Here is a 16228-nt window from a genome sequence, read left to right as displayed (position 1 = left end):
GTCAAAAACTACTGAAAAATCACTTTATGAGTGATTTGCATGATCTCTTCGAAAAATGAGAGAATTAAAATAAAAGTTATAACCGAGGGAAAGTCGACATAATATTTAACAGTTCCTAAGCGATATGAACTAGTTCATCTAAAATACACGAGCAAACAAACCTAAATCGACGTAACACAGAAATGTCAGCATTCGAGATAAATGCACATTCGCAATTCCCCTACCAACATTTTCTATAAATGCTCCTATTTACAGAATCTACACCATTTAACGATATGCTAGCCGCTAGCACATGGATAATGTGGGTTTCAAATGCAGAAAGACCGATAACTATCTGCCAATATAATACATATGCTCGTAAAAGTATTTAAGCACTTGGAGACACCTTTTATGGATATGTTGTGTGTTATATGAATCATTTTGAAATTTCGTTAGCACTGTAATGAGATACGAGTGTCAGAATTGTATTGTTATATATAGCTTGAAATAAATGTGAGATTATAATGTAGAAATTACAATATATTTAGTACAAGAATATGAGTTGCAGAGATTACAAAGTTATTTAAGCTTTAAACAGTCAATTATCCACTATATTGACAAACTTCAATACTCAATAGGACCATGTTTAACACTTATTGTATGCTTAGAATGACTATTGATGGCGTATACTAACTTTTTACTAAATTCATGTCTGTAATAAATATACTACAAAGTTTTCTGCGGTAAGAGTTCAAATACTTTCGTGTACGACCGTACAAGCATGTATTACTTCAAACTTAATTTGCGACCTTAATTATTGTTTCTTGGTGTTACGTTGAAGTTCCCATTGGTGGCAGAAAATTTGTACTGAGAACCCGTCTGTTGTTCATTTGACGTTTCATTGCGGCAGCCATGAAATTAACTGGCTGGATATAAATGAAGGTTTGTCTTGGCGAAACAATCAAGATGCGTTGTTATTTACGGCATTTCCATTCCTATGGCGATCGTAGTGGTTTCATGCGAATTTACTCGTCGGAACATTATCAACTCGACGCTCGTTTTCGATTGTTTTCGAGAGCCCCTAGTTATTACGTGGCGTGAATCGAACAATATGAACGCGGCTTGTAGAATTAATGAACGGGTGAAATTACGTCTGCTCTGCTTCATGAATTGATGATCCCTCGGCTGAGAAATTAGTAGTCATTTTACAGCAACGAGAGCGCGAGCGTTTTCACGTGCCTGCACTGTCGTTTCAGTTATTTCTGTACAGTACAAGGAGTCATGCATAAACTATTTACGGTGGTTCACAAAACTATTCGTACACTTGCCATACTAAACTTCTATCTTTTATTCGTATATTGCGCGTACTATATCGATGACTTATTGCACAAATATTGTATATCCATCTTTTGTAAAATTTGAGTTGTTACATGCAACACGTAGTTCTTGACTGTTTCTTTATGCTGTATAAAAATTACATTTATATTTACTTCAATGAAGTGAATATGAATTTGTCAAAAATAATATTTTTATTTATTGTATTTAATGCATATAGACGTATTTTTAAGAAGCATGATCATTTATGTTTATCATTTTATATTCTTAAAAAGGATCAATGTACAATTTGCAAAAAGTTTTATAATAGCTCTGATGAAGATAAATACGGTACAAACATTATTTATTTATTTATATAATGCCACTGAATTTTTGGAATTTCTTATCTCAAAAACGCTAAAAGTAGACATACAATATTTATGCAGTGACTCATCGATACAAAACGTTCTGAAATTTTATTTAGGATTTTTTTTTGAATTTAATTTTTAAAGGGATCCGTCAATGTACGAATACTTTCAGGAATCATTGTAGGTGAACGCGTGTAAATATAATTTCCTTCAAATTGGGGTAAAATGTAGAAAACCGACTACGAGTATCTTTGACAAACGTTTTCGAGAATTCGTCGGGTTTCTTAACGCGTTTTATACGTCTATTTTATATGAAAATGTGAGCCGACTGAATGGTCGCAATTTTATGTAAGTTACATAAAGCTAACCCTAAAATTTCGAAAGAAGGGATTTCGCCGTTATCTTTAGCAGTTTCCAGGACAAAGTAGTTTGTAACCTTTTATGTGGGTCACCGTGTATTCATGACGATATTACGCCAGTTATATTGGGATTCTGATATGTATTTCTTTTGAAAGATATAATTTTGCCTCTTCGTTGTTATATATGGAAACCTAAAAATTTTTGTGAGAAAAAGGGATATGAAGATCACGTAAAATAGTGACAACAATTTAGAAGTTCAAAAGAAAAGTGGTACATAGAAGTGACAGAATCTTGATTATACTGTTTTTTAAATTAATAAAATTCATTCACCTTTCTTTTTTGAAATATAAATTGACTGCATTAACTACATTTTCGTGTTATTATTCATCATCGATTCGTTATTCCAACAGTGCAAAGAGAAGAATAACATGAAATGTGAACAATACTGTCAAAATTGCAAGATGGATACGAAAGTTATTTTATAATCATACTCCTGGTAAAATAGTAGACATATCTTGATTAGTTCAAGAGAATGGTAGAAATAATTGAACACAGACGAAGCAAATGCTTTTAAACATTAAAACATATTACTATATACGCACTCTAGAAGTTGAGAAATTCGTAAAATACTTTTTAACTAAATATGAATATTGTACATTTTAGGAAAATACACTTCGATTCAAAATAGAATTAACTTATAGATTTCAATAATAATTTATTGTGTTCCAATTTCATTTTTAATAATTTTATACAAGAAAAATTAATCGATGAAACGGGTAATTAATCTGACATTTCCGAATATTCTACGCAGAAAGATTCATTAAAATATCTTGTTTGTAGAAAGTATAATGAAAAAGAAGAAATTGTAGCGCACGTGCACTGTCTGTGGTTTCAATCTCGGGACCAGTCAATTTCGAAACATGACTAGTTGTTTCCCGACTTTTCCACCGAAACATTTCAACCATCTCGCCGTACAACTGAACACACGATGTAGAATAATAGACACTCGTTGAAATCGATTACTTTTCACAGGGATTCACCATTTTTGATCCAATATTTCTATCTTTCGTCAGCTAAATAAAACGTCAATTCAAACAATAGTTTCAAAGTTGATCGTGTACATACCAATTATCGTGCCATAAAGAAGAAGTTAATCATTCCTATCAACTTTCTTTGAACATTCGATATCTCAATCGCTTAATATGTGAAAAACAAAGCCTTTAGTTGCCGAACTATTATAATATTAAAAACAAATAGCTGTTTATTCGATAAAGTATTAAAAAAAACCTATTAATTACGAAATATATAAAACATCATCAAGTCAGTCTCTCTATTTCCATTCTTAAAATATTTTGACAAATTAATGAAAGATCAATATCAGTTACACCTAAACAAATATGTTCATTATTCAAATATAATTAATTCCGCCAAATTTGAACAACATTACCCTAAGTATTTGTCGAATATTAAGCGATATTATATGTATAAATGTATCTTGTGATGCATCCACGATTGAGTAATTCTTATCTTTCTTTTAGGTTAGACGGAGAAGCAAGGCAGAAGTTCCGCAGACAAATTCCACTAGCAACAGGCTATTCTTTACCGCGTAAAAATCGATGCTGTGGAATTTCTTCCGGATAGTTTCACCATCTGAGGATTAAAGAACCGTCCGTTTACGTCAGTAAAGCGAATCTTTGATCATTAGACTGCGAAATTTTATACATTTATGGAAAATTTAAAGATGTAGAATAATAGATGAGAATGCATACGATACGAAAAATGTATAAAATATTCAAAGTATAGTATTCTGTATAATATTTGGAACTTTCAATTCTAATATTCTTAATCTTTAAATATAATTCATTTAATTTTCAACATAATTATAATATTCTAAATACGATATTTATTTAACGCAATATTTAGAATATTTAGGATTTTATAATTTTATTTTAATTAGAAATAAATCTATTTCTTTAGTATTGTTTACAAAAATATAAATTTGCACATTGAGTTTCTTACTTAATCAAGACGATTATTCTTTATATTATTTAGGAACTGATACAAATCTCTGTATAAATCCTGTTCTTCTAAGAATATGAATTTACATAAATATCTATAGATCAATAAACACGTTTCTACTTTTTATATTTCATGATTGATTGGGAAAGGAAGAAAGGAAATGTGACAAGGGAAAAAGTAGTGCGTCACGATTACGTTGTTGGCTACTGTCGTCAGAGACAGGTTCTAATTAAGAACTTTGGCGTGCAACTTTGCGCCCTGAAAGCGAATGACGTGTCGTTTACAGCGTCAGCTTTTTGTCTGGAATTTCGAAATTTAATTTGTCAGCAAAATCGAATAGCGACGAATTGATTGGCTTGAGCTAAAAAGGTGATGGATCTTAGGACCGATGGAACGGACACGTGAAATGTATAGCAAATCAAAATTATAATAATGTTTATGGTTTTCATTTAATTGTTATAAATTATTAAATATATATTATTAAATTATTATTAAAACATTTTTTAGCTTTGAGGAAAATGTAAAAGAAGTCTTATTGTAATATTTTTTTTTATTTAGTTGTTTACATTCACAATTTGTCCAATTTGAACATTTGGCAAAATTTTTTGGCTGTTTGATTATCATGTGTGTGGCTACCCCCAGCGGGGTACCATCTTCGTGTTTGTTAGGTTACATCCTTTATGAGATCTGTTGGGTGTTTCCTTTTTAGTCTTCTTTCTATGCTTGATGTGTTGATCGTTTCCGCTGCCAGCCGGTTCGGATGCGTTGCTATTCTTTCTCTGTACCTTCTTGCACATCTGTTAATCTCCTCTTTGAGCGTTGGTATTCCCAGGCCTTTCCGAATGTCCTCGTTTCTAACGTACCATGGGGCGTTTACTATTGTTCTAAGAATTTTAGCTTGTATTGTCTCTATTTTACTTATATGGCTCACTGCTGCTGTTCCCCATAGTGTTATTGTAATATGCATGGTTTCTGAATTAGAGCGAGATCGGAAAATGAAAATTGGAAAGCACGATTAATTTCTCATAACAAAAATTATTGAATAGTCAGATACAATTTGTAGATTTCAGCTTCAAGTTCTTCGTTATATTTTATATTATTGTTATATTTATTAAAAACAAGTATGAAAAATTAGGTGATGATTCCACTGTATACACTTTCTCCTGTGAACTCCTGACAGTTTTTCTTCTGTTTTACATACACATATATGCGTCATCGACATTCTCAGTGTGATTATCTTCCTCCATCTATTTCGACATTGCAGTGGATAAAAATAGTGGGAACATCATATGTAATTTATATCCTGATATAGATTTAAATAAATATAAATTTATATTCTGTTATAAACCATATTTAATGATTCATTCATTTATTAGAATACAAATTTTGAGCTTTTTCGAATTTGAAATGCATATATGTACGAATACTCTTCCCGTTTTTATTATTCGCACCATTCTATGCAGCAAGCGTGATACGATATCAGAAAGCAATGAATTAAAATTTTTCTCAGGGAACTCTATCACAGAGTTCACAACTATCACAGAGATTTAAGTAGATCAGTAAGACTCCGTTTTTTCTTTCATGAAAATATGTATATGAAATGTCTTTCATACTGTGTTCCTCGTTACGCGAAGTATACCTTCTCTCATTTCTCAGTTACAGTTTGTTATTATGTGGTTATTATTTATGTGGAAAAATGAGAAGAAGAGACGAAGGAGAAGAGCAGAAGTCGTTGAAAAGGTTGAAAAATCGCGTGAGTTACGAATTCAATCAAAGAAATGTGGTTATCAGGCGATTCATCGGATTGAAAGCGCGCGAACGTTGCAAGTCGAGCTTAAGGGAGCTACAGTGCAAAGGAACGATTAAACCGGCATTTTGATGGTGGTTTGAGGAAGATCGTGATTTGATGAACTTTCGGGCTAAGCAGATTGAAAGGCAGCGATCCCCCGAATGAATTTCTTGAAACTGCTCGTTTCGTTACGGTTCAATCCCAAATCCGAAGACCTTCGAGCCTTTATATTTTGCTAAAAGACTAAAACATAGCTTTTTTTAAAAGCTGTTTAATTCTTTCTTCATTTTTGGAAGTTTTTATAATCATTTAATTTAATAGCACTTTTGTAATTAAGTATATATTAATTTTTTCTGGTATAGAAATAATTAAATTAAGGGAGCATTATTTACATACAGTTATAAAAGTCTACATATGCCCAATTGAATATAAGATATAGTAAAAGTGTTGGCTCTATGAATCTTTTTGATACATTACGGTACATACTAATATGTACCATAACTTATTCACCTTCACTTTATTAAGAAAAAAGAAATTGAAAAATATAAAACATAATGATATAAAAAATACATACATCTGATATATCTACATGAAGTCATAAAAATAATAGGCTTTATATTACATATATCTTGAAGAAGTTAAATGTTTTGTAACTTCTAATATAATTTTATCCCAAGATCTTTGTAAGCTTTGGATGCTTTAATTTTTTCAATTGCTTTTGGAAATACATTAATAATTATTGCATTAATGCGCGAGTATAACTAATTTTGTGACAAAATACATGTTTAGCTTCTATGGTAAGTCAGATATACAAAATTCGATAAGTGTATGCCGATTTTCGTGAATGACTGTATAATGTTTATATCTTCCACGAGAAACAAATAATAAAATATTCGTACTACTCTGACACTAATTACTTTTCTTCCAAATTTCAGAAATGATAATTCATGACTTACACGAATATGTATCCTACAAAGCAAATTTCGCAATAATATTCTTTTGACAATTTCTGAGCATAATTCAACAAAGAAGTTTGCTTAAAATAATTCCCGTACAAAAGTGTAAAATCTCGGCAGTTTTAATAATTGCCGAGTCGTTGGGCCGGGGTCAGGCCATCAGTAAACGACGGAAGCACGATCTTATGTCTCCCCGTACCTCAATTTACTCGACCACAAAAGCAGCTTTTCATTCATTAGCGATATAATTAGATTCAGGAACCATGAAGACGATTATTGTAGTCCAGAGCCGTGACAAATGTAGGTTTCTCCTCGAGGGAAGAAATTACTTGGGGATGTTACTCGATTACGGCGACCGACAGAAATTCAATTAACGAAGCCTCACTGCCATATCACATTAGATTCCGTGCAATACCTCATATAGATCCAAATAAAAATAAAATGTTTATGAAATTTATTGAGACTATTGTACAGGACGAAAGACAATTTATAAACTTCAAGTGTCCAAACCACATGTGTTGTATCGACGTAAATCGATCAACTAGGGGAAACCAAACTTTATTTCCTTCAACCAGCCAAAACTTCTACTTACTACTAAACAACAAATATTGATAATTTCTATTAATTTTTACCATTATTTTCATCTTGGATTAGCTAATAGGAATATTTTGAAATATTTCTACGTAGAATAATTTTGTTCTTTTTTCAAATTTTTGTTATCATTGACTTAAATTCCTTGATTTATACTGTCGAAACATATTCGATGTTATATGAAAAAAATTATGGTTTCACCTTAACGAAGACAAATTGTATTCGTAATGAAATATATTTCAAGCGCAACTGTAATATTCCATCATACCTATTCCATATTTAATTTTCACTAACAAGTCGCACAAATAGAAATCAACGCGAGAGGTATTAACAAACACTTCACAATTCTGTTCTGAAAATTACAGGTACGAGACAAAATTCACCACCGAAATACATGTATTATTATTCAAAGCATATACAGAGTCAGTTGCGTTACACGAGTACCGTTGTATAAACTATACGCTTGCCTCAATTAAACCGTACTCTGATTACCATATTTAAGAACAGAAGTTCCGTTTAGTTGCGTTCTACACTGACGATGCTTGTTATAACGTAATTCACATTGTTAGCTATCGAATATTCTCTTTTTCGTCGTCGAACGTTTTCGGACTACGTAGCTGACTTCTAGAGATATTTTCAATAATTAGCTTTAGGATTCTTTTCACGTTCAACGGCGTTTGGTTTTATTACGAACGTTCTTGGCATTTTCATCCACGTTGTATACATTTCATTATTCGTCCTGTTTTCTTCCGATAGTTCCAATTAACTCATAAATAAGAAACAAAATTCGCACAACGTTCTGCTTATGGAACATTTTATTATACAGCCATAAATCGAAAATGTCGACTGAAAAGGAATTGTCCTCATATGACAACTAAATTTTCTTAAGAAATAAAATATAGCAATTCATATAGTACGATAGAACAATGATACATACATGTAACTTATAAATAAAATAAGAAACGAGTCAGAAGTGAAGAATAGAAGGATTAAAAAATCGGTTCAACTAAAAATAGAGAATAATGGTAATTTCCTAGGAGGAGAATCAAGTTGATCGTCGTTCCTCGAGCAACAGTGTTTGTTATGTGAAAATTAGAACAATTTAATCTCTTAAGCAAGACTAGTACATATAGGTAGTTCATTCAAACATGATTCTAGAAGATATAAAGATTAAGTGATAACGCACGTGTACATTATTTTTCTTTTGTTATTTCAAAATATTGTTTGGTATTATCTACATCATTTAATATTTCTACATAGATATTCATATTCCAATGGTGCTTGTAACTATCAAACCTTATACAATTATTTTGTTACTTGGGAAATTCTTCATTTTTAGATTCATTACTTCCTAAACTAGAAATCAGATTAAAAAAGGACTTCTAGGTTGAGAGAAAGACTTCGGATGTTAATACAATAATAGAATTTTATATAGAAATTGAATTTTATTATATTTACTAATATTATTTATATTTTATAGTAAGGTATAGAATTTATAAAATCATATTTCTTATGAACTTCAGTAAAAGTTTATATCACCTTCTAAAAATTACAAATGGTACTTACAACATTTTGTATATTTCATCACATATATTATACACATTCGAGTATACTGAAATTTAGCATAAATACACGAGCAACTGCAATTTGTTTATAAGTATAGTCTAAGTAAATACACCTGTACAATGAAAAGAGTAATTATCCATTTCCGGGCTCAATAAACTCGCTCTTGAAAGAGTTTAGATGATTTGTCAGTTTAAAACGTAGAAACCATGTAAAAAGACATGGTTCAATGAAGTAACCTACTGAAAGCGTATTTTGAAAATCCTCGACCCGACGAGGCCGCTCTTTTATACTGTTCTTTGTACTCATTCGAACCAATTTATCGACTACCTTTTATTCTTCGGTACAGTTCTTCCCTCAGAGAAGTTACATCCTTGATAAAAGTTCAAATTACGAGAGATATCCTGAAACTTGAATACACTTTTAGCTTTTTAGTCATTTTATACTTTAAATTAACTAAACGACGAAACAGAATCAGAAAACGTTGTTTGCAAATATGAGAATGTATCAGAAATTAAATCTATCGAAATGATACGAATATTGGGAACACGATGAAATGAAAAACGTAGTTCTGCAATTAAGTTACGAACTTTTCGAATTTCTTACTAATTATTTATTTAAGATTAATGCTACAGGTATTAAGAATAATTATCTTTATTTCGTTAAATTTTTAACTAAAAATTTCTCTAAAATGGGAGAATTTTAAGGTGACAGTTTTTTTTAATTTTATTAATCTTTACTTCCATCAACTTTGATTATAGATTTCTTTAGTTATTAAATAACAAAGTTTTATTAACATTTATTAAGTTAATATTTCTTTAAATTTTTAGGTTGGATAAAACACGGAATAGTTCCAAATTTTTGAATTGTAATTACTACTCCATTCTAATAGATAGTTTAAAAGTAAATGATAATAGTAAGCAGCGTTGCTGTAAACATTTATGGCATACAAACTTGTAAAAAGTTTATCGATTAAAAAAAGGGTTAATATAGATCCCAGTATTGGTGTTCCGACGTGATCGCATGTCGTTAATAAACGATAAATTTTTAATTTCGTCGTTGCTCTCTTTCATCTCCGCTGTTTGATCGATCTACTCGTTGATGATTCGCTTTCACAAATCGTATGTCACTCGTTTCGTTCGTAGCCTCTTGAAAATGTGCACGGTCGACCCGATTTCTATCGTATCTCTCTTTTTTTTTTTAATAAAAAGTGAGATTGAACTTATATACACACGCGCAATCTCATTGCCAGTAACAGAATTTATCGTCGATAAAATTTCTTTGGCCGATTGAAACCGTCCTACCGGAATTTGATGCAAGTACATTTTATACACACCTACGTTTTCAAATTATGGAAAATAAAACTGTTAAGAAAAATTAAAAGTGGCAAGACTAATGGATTCGTGGAATAATTTTCAAATGAAATATAATTTACGTACATGCATGATAGGAAACGTAATTTTACAACTTATTACACAATATACCATTCAATATCTAAATTTTATTAATCAGTATATAATATTTAAAACTTACAGAGTATTTAAATTAATAATTTAGAACTATAGCGACAGTGATAAAGTTTCTACAGAATTGAATTTTAATACAAGAGAACACATCTGAAAATCAAAACTATAAAGTGAAAGGAAATTGCATACTATACGTTACACAAATTGTAGCAATGTCCGCAACAAATATTTTTGAAATCACACGTGTCCATTCCGGAAAAAAACAATTTTTTTTTTAATTCTCTAAACACTCCCAGTACTATAATAGAACTCTTAATAGCACTTCAACTTTATTTCTGACACTTTATTTCCGAGAATTACTTGTTTTTCATCCTCTTTCCCCTTGTTTGCTCATCACGTGTCCCACACACTTTCTTTCCCATCTTTTCTAGTCTCTTTATGCCCTTCTTTATACATCGTTACACATCGTTATCCCTCGTCACACAATCTCTTCTTTTTCTAACCACATACTGTTCTCTTTCAGCCAGTTTTTCTTCTTTTTCCTTTTTTCTTTTCATAGTAAGCTACCTTCGACAATATGTTTAGCTATTTACCATTGTCCAGATCCTTTCCTTTTCTCTTTCTACTTGCTCTGTCTATTAAGACCACTAATTGCGCACCGGAATCACCAGACCTCTTGGTTGATTTTCTCGCGATTAATTAATTTTCCAGTTGTCAGGAAACATAGGGAGATTCCTTGACTCCCTTCCTTCATGGCAAGTCTTTGACGAACGTAACCACCGACGAAAGTGATTTATCATTTTGTTTTATAGCGGCGAGCACTGGTTATCCGCAGACAGGTCGCGGAAAATCGCGCGGGTACGCTTCCACTGATAACCTTGTCAGTCCCCGAAATTGACTGCCGTTATAACTCTTTGGCAGGCAGCTAGGCCAGCGGGATGATCGGTATTATTCGTGTATTGGTAAAAAAATGTGTGTCGTTGTTTCGTCAAAGTGATGTATCCAAAAAATCGTTAATTTTCTGATACAATAGGATCTACATTGACATTGTCAGAACACTGATTAATGGAACGATCGATTTAAATGTCTACCGTCGTTTTGTCAGAATGACGTATTTAAAAAATCGCTCATTTTAAAATACAATGTGATGTATATTATAAAAACAACGATTAATGAGACGATCGATTATCGGAACACATCGATGCATGAATATATGAAGACAGTATATTCGAAGATAGTCTTATGGGCTCAGTGGCTCATGAAAGTATTTGGATACATATCATAGAAATTTTTTATGAATTCCTTGTGTATATTATATATTATGTGTATATTATATCCTTGTGAAATTTGAAATATGTAATAAATATCTTGTTAATTCCTTACACATTTCCAGATTCGTTTTACATTTCGTCGATATAATCATAATAACATGTTTTATGCAATACACGTAATATATTCATAGAGTTGCTATGAATTTTCGAATACTTTTTCAAGCTACTGTATATGGAAAATTGGAAAACAAAAATTTATAGTTATACAAAATTTGATGAATAGGCTGATTAATAAAAAAGGATTCGTAAGTAGATTGCAAACTGCTTACATAAGAAACGTTCGATTCTCGGATAATAAGAACTCAGCAGAATTTCAATAAATCCCTTGTTAAGTAGAATTTTCCAGTTCCAGTTAATGGAACAGTACCGCATACCTTCTTAGTAATTTAAGAGGATATTTGTTTCGTAATGTAATATTCCGATGAAATTCGCCATGATGAATGGTAAGTACTCTATCATCGCTATTAAATGCAAATGGATTTTGCCTACGTCTTCGCATGGATATAGGGAGGAAAATTATTTGAATCTACTCCCTTGCCTATCGAGTTATCGCAGACATCTAAATCGAACTTCGTTAAATCACTCGTAATGGATTCTATAGGAATGCCTGCTACAGAAATCAATGCGCAATGTTTTGACTAAAACTGTAATCTGAAAACAACACGAACGTAATTCAACTTTACCCACAGTAGAAAGTATTGGAACATTCGTGGAAACCTTCCATAAATATATTACGTCCTGCGCAAAGCATTTTGAAATTTTATTATCTTTGTAACCACATCAGGCCATAATTTTATTAATTATGTTATACTAATATGCTAATGTTTCACCAAAAATATGTTTGCAATAAATATTTTGTAATTTCTATATAAATTTTCAGATTGGTTCCGAATTTTACTGATATAATACTAATGAATAGACTGCGGGCATTTATGCAAATTAATATTTTTGCAAACACTATTCTGGAAATGGAACCGAAGCAATTGATTGCTTTAAATCACTGCTTTTAAACCAATTTATGTACAGTATTACTTTTAACTAAATTTGCATAATAAAAATCACATAAAGTGTCCATTGCGACATAATTCTTTTACCCAAAATCACAACCACTGATTTACCATGAAATCTGAAATTTGAAATTTCATTATGTAGTCCTGCATTTCCGATTCGATCCAGGTCCAAATTAAATAATTTCATTTTCACACCCTGAATAACCTGAAAATTTTCCATGTGCCCAAGTTATGAAGCAGTTACGCGGAAACTCGTCAATTCTAAATATCATTTTGAAAGTATGTTACTCGACTGAATTCACGATAGTATCACCTAAGCTCGTCGTTTCTTGAAACGCATTACCTGTATATCCACGTTGCATATAATATATAAACACCTCAGCTATTTATACGCGGCTACTCATGAAAATGGTAAGTGTCTTTTTGCATTATGCATTATAAACTTTATGCATTATGAAACCAACAATACCGTGCGATAGTTTGTTCTTATATTTGCATTTTCATTACAAAATCATGTGTCATTATTTTACTACATATGTATTCTATTACGAGTTCTCAATATTCGAAGGAAGATGTTTTCGCAATCATTTTTTTAATTCTTTTAAAATTAAATTGATCATTGATACTTTTACTTTCAACAATTATTATTCCTTCTCCCTTTCCCCTCCCCATTCTTACCATTAAGAAAGAAACAGAAAGATAATAAATGAACAAAAAAAGGAAATGTAAAGTATAGAAAATTCTCTAATTTTTAAATTTTCAATTTGTCGATTCGATCATCTTCTATACTGCATCCCTAAGAATTGTAGAGTTAATTGATCAATAAATCATTCAATGGTTTTAAATATTAAACAAACGATACGAAATGTAGAAACTAAAATAGATCGTCACACGAAAAAGGTAAGAATTATAATTGTCAATCCAAAAATCTTTCAAGCACTATACCTGTAAAATTATATCTAGAACTACGTATATTTATATCCACAGAATACAATAATAAACATAACACAATAATATTAATAAAATTCTTCTAATTAAAAAATCTTCACTTTATGTATTAATACGTCAATCATTGCGGTGGTAAACATAAATAAATCCTAATTCTATTCGTTTCGATTCTAATCGGATTTTATACTAATCTTACCACAAATCTGAGAATGCAGGTGCCTAATCTCGAGACCCAGAGAATAAACCCATTGTAACCCATATCCTTGTTTTCGATGCGCATTTTGGTAACAATGTCTATTCATTTAACTGCAACTCTGAGAATCACTTGTCACAGAACAGTTCAATTTGCCGAATCATCCAGCAACGTAAATTTACTTTGAGACCGTAAACACAGATTTATGGTAGAAATTCAAAGACAACATTGTTACTAACTGGTCCGGCTCGTCAGTCAGCCTTTGTCGAAACGTACACGCGTTATAGTCGACAGTTTGCCAGGATTTACCGTGACAATCTGGCGATTGTTTCGAACTGTTCACTCGAACGATTTCGTTGTTTCCTGACGAAGCTTGTAAATCCATTACGGAAACTGTAACTCTTATTGGTTGTTATCAGGTTTTGACATTTTTTTAAAGATTCAACGTATTCTCAAAAATTTGACGAATAATTTTGATTATGAGAGATTTGTTCGTAAATATCAATAATATCGATTTCTCACAGATGATTATTCGATATATTTAGCTACAATTCGAATCTAAATTTTCGAGAGATTGCAAAGTTTCCTCGCGTAATTACGACAATTTTGAAATGATTTTGTTTTGAGTTCATGAAAGCATATGGGCTATAACAAATGAAATGAGTTGAAAGTTTCTTCGTTTCAGTAGAACAATTAGATATGTATTATATATATAATTCTAATATAATATACAATATGATAATATAATGCATATTCTGTATAATATAAAATAAATATCATAAATAGAACTTCGTTTATCTGAACGTGCCAAGGAAAAAGCAGTTCACTGATTCTCCCACTACCTGTAATTTTGCTCAAATAATAACAGTTCACGTCCAGATAAGTAGATTCTATCAGCAGAAGTTCATTTAATCAGACACTGGATAGTATGCCATTCCAGTAAATAAAGTCTCTCCGTAATCATAAAAAACTATTCATACAAAATACATGAATATTGTAATAACCACAAAGAGGTGTGGTGACTATTGGTGTTTAAAATCATGTTCCGCGAAAGGAAAATCTATTTGCATAGATTTAAAGAGGAAATTGTTTGAAGAATGTTTTCCTGGTATCCTAGTTTTCTGATTGAGCATTCAAGACCTTTATAGTAGGAAAGCTAAAGTAGAAAAGTATAGGTTATCTATGTAGATAAAGCCACAAAGTCTGTAAATTTATGAATCATACTTCGCGAAATGAGATTAATATGTAATAATTCTAAAAATCAATTCCATTTCATAATTCAATTTCATAGTTCTTTAAAAGTAACCACAAAAATTGTTGATAACATTTTGCTGAAAAATTCTTAAGTTATCGTTGCATTTTATAACGTCGAACAATCACAATTTTGCGGTTCGTAGTGGACTCGACGAACGATCAATAAGTAAAAATTAATGGTAACCTCTAGTTCAAGCGTGGTTCGACGATTTTATCGATTTCGGACATCCCCAATTTCCGCGAATCGATGAACTGGAACTCGCACGTTTCGCGTCCCTCCTCAACAAACATACTTTCGCTCGTGAACTTTTAGATTCGTTTATCGTATTAGTTTGAAAAACGCAAATGCTACACAGCTAACGCTAACATAGAAAACAGGTTTATTAATAATTAGCAAAATTGAGAAGGTTGTAATTTCAATCAAAGGAACAGTATCATATCTGAAAATTCGGAATTCGAGAATTATGAAAAATGTATAATATTTCAAAATTTCAATAGAACTGATTTTATATTTTCATTGTACATGTTAGATTAATAACAAGCCAAATTCATTTCTGAGTAAATCTTTGATAATAAATTGTCTATCAATTAATTTAAAAATTGTAATCGATAGAAAAATTATAATTTCAATTTAAATTATATAACAACAATATATATAACATAACGTATATATAACATAACATAACATAATATACATAATATAACATAATATATATAACAATAACGTTAACTGCTTTAACCTCTTTATTCTAAACTTTATTGATATCATGTTTTCGTATTTTAATTCATGTACGTACATTTTCGAGATTATATTCGAACCTAAAAATATACGTGAATTTATATCATTAATATAAGAAGCTTCCCATCCTATTGAAATATAAACCAGTGAAGTAGTTAGATGAAAATCTGACAGTAAAATCATTTAATCATTAATACACAAATAATTAAATTAAACTTGTACATACTTCAACCTATGTCTTCTAAAATGGAAAAAAGGCTCTCTAAACCATTATCAAAATTATTTAAAAACACAATGGCTACAAAAAGATTTTGTGTATACTCTTACTTTTCAATAAAACATTTTGTT

The 16228-nt window shown here is 30.9% G+C and overlaps 1 protein-coding gene and 1 long non-coding RNA gene across 6 annotated transcripts in view; one reads left to right on the top strand and one right to left on the bottom strand.

The window, feature by feature from the left end:
• The window catches only part of LOC138185788 (uncharacterized), a 273806-nt gene extending 269891 nt beyond the window's left edge, over positions 1 to 3915 (top strand). For 2 of the 5 annotated variants that reach the window (XR_011174710.1, XR_011174711.1), the window contains exon 3: positions 3560 to 3907. This is a non-coding gene — a long non-coding RNA (uncharacterized LOC138185788). Of the gene's footprint in view, positions 1 to 3559 lie in introns of all 5 variants that reach the window. The other 3 variants (XR_011174712.1, XR_011174713.1, XR_011174709.1) reach the window with 3 other exon arrangements.
• Glurb (metabotropic glutamate receptor B) overlaps positions 1 to 16228 on the bottom strand; it is a 323110-nt gene that overhangs the window by 305424 nt on the left and 1458 nt on the right. The gene's annotated exons all lie outside the window — the stretch shown is intronic.

This window comes from Bombus flavifrons, chromosome 12 (genome assembly GCF_040668555.2).
Source record: "Bombus flavifrons isolate JBK064 chromosome 12, iyBomFlav1_principal, whole genome shotgun sequence".
Taxonomy (NCBI): domain Eukaryota; kingdom Metazoa; phylum Arthropoda; class Insecta; order Hymenoptera; family Apidae; genus Bombus; species Bombus flavifrons.
This window is presented reverse-complemented; position numbering and strand designations above follow the sequence as displayed.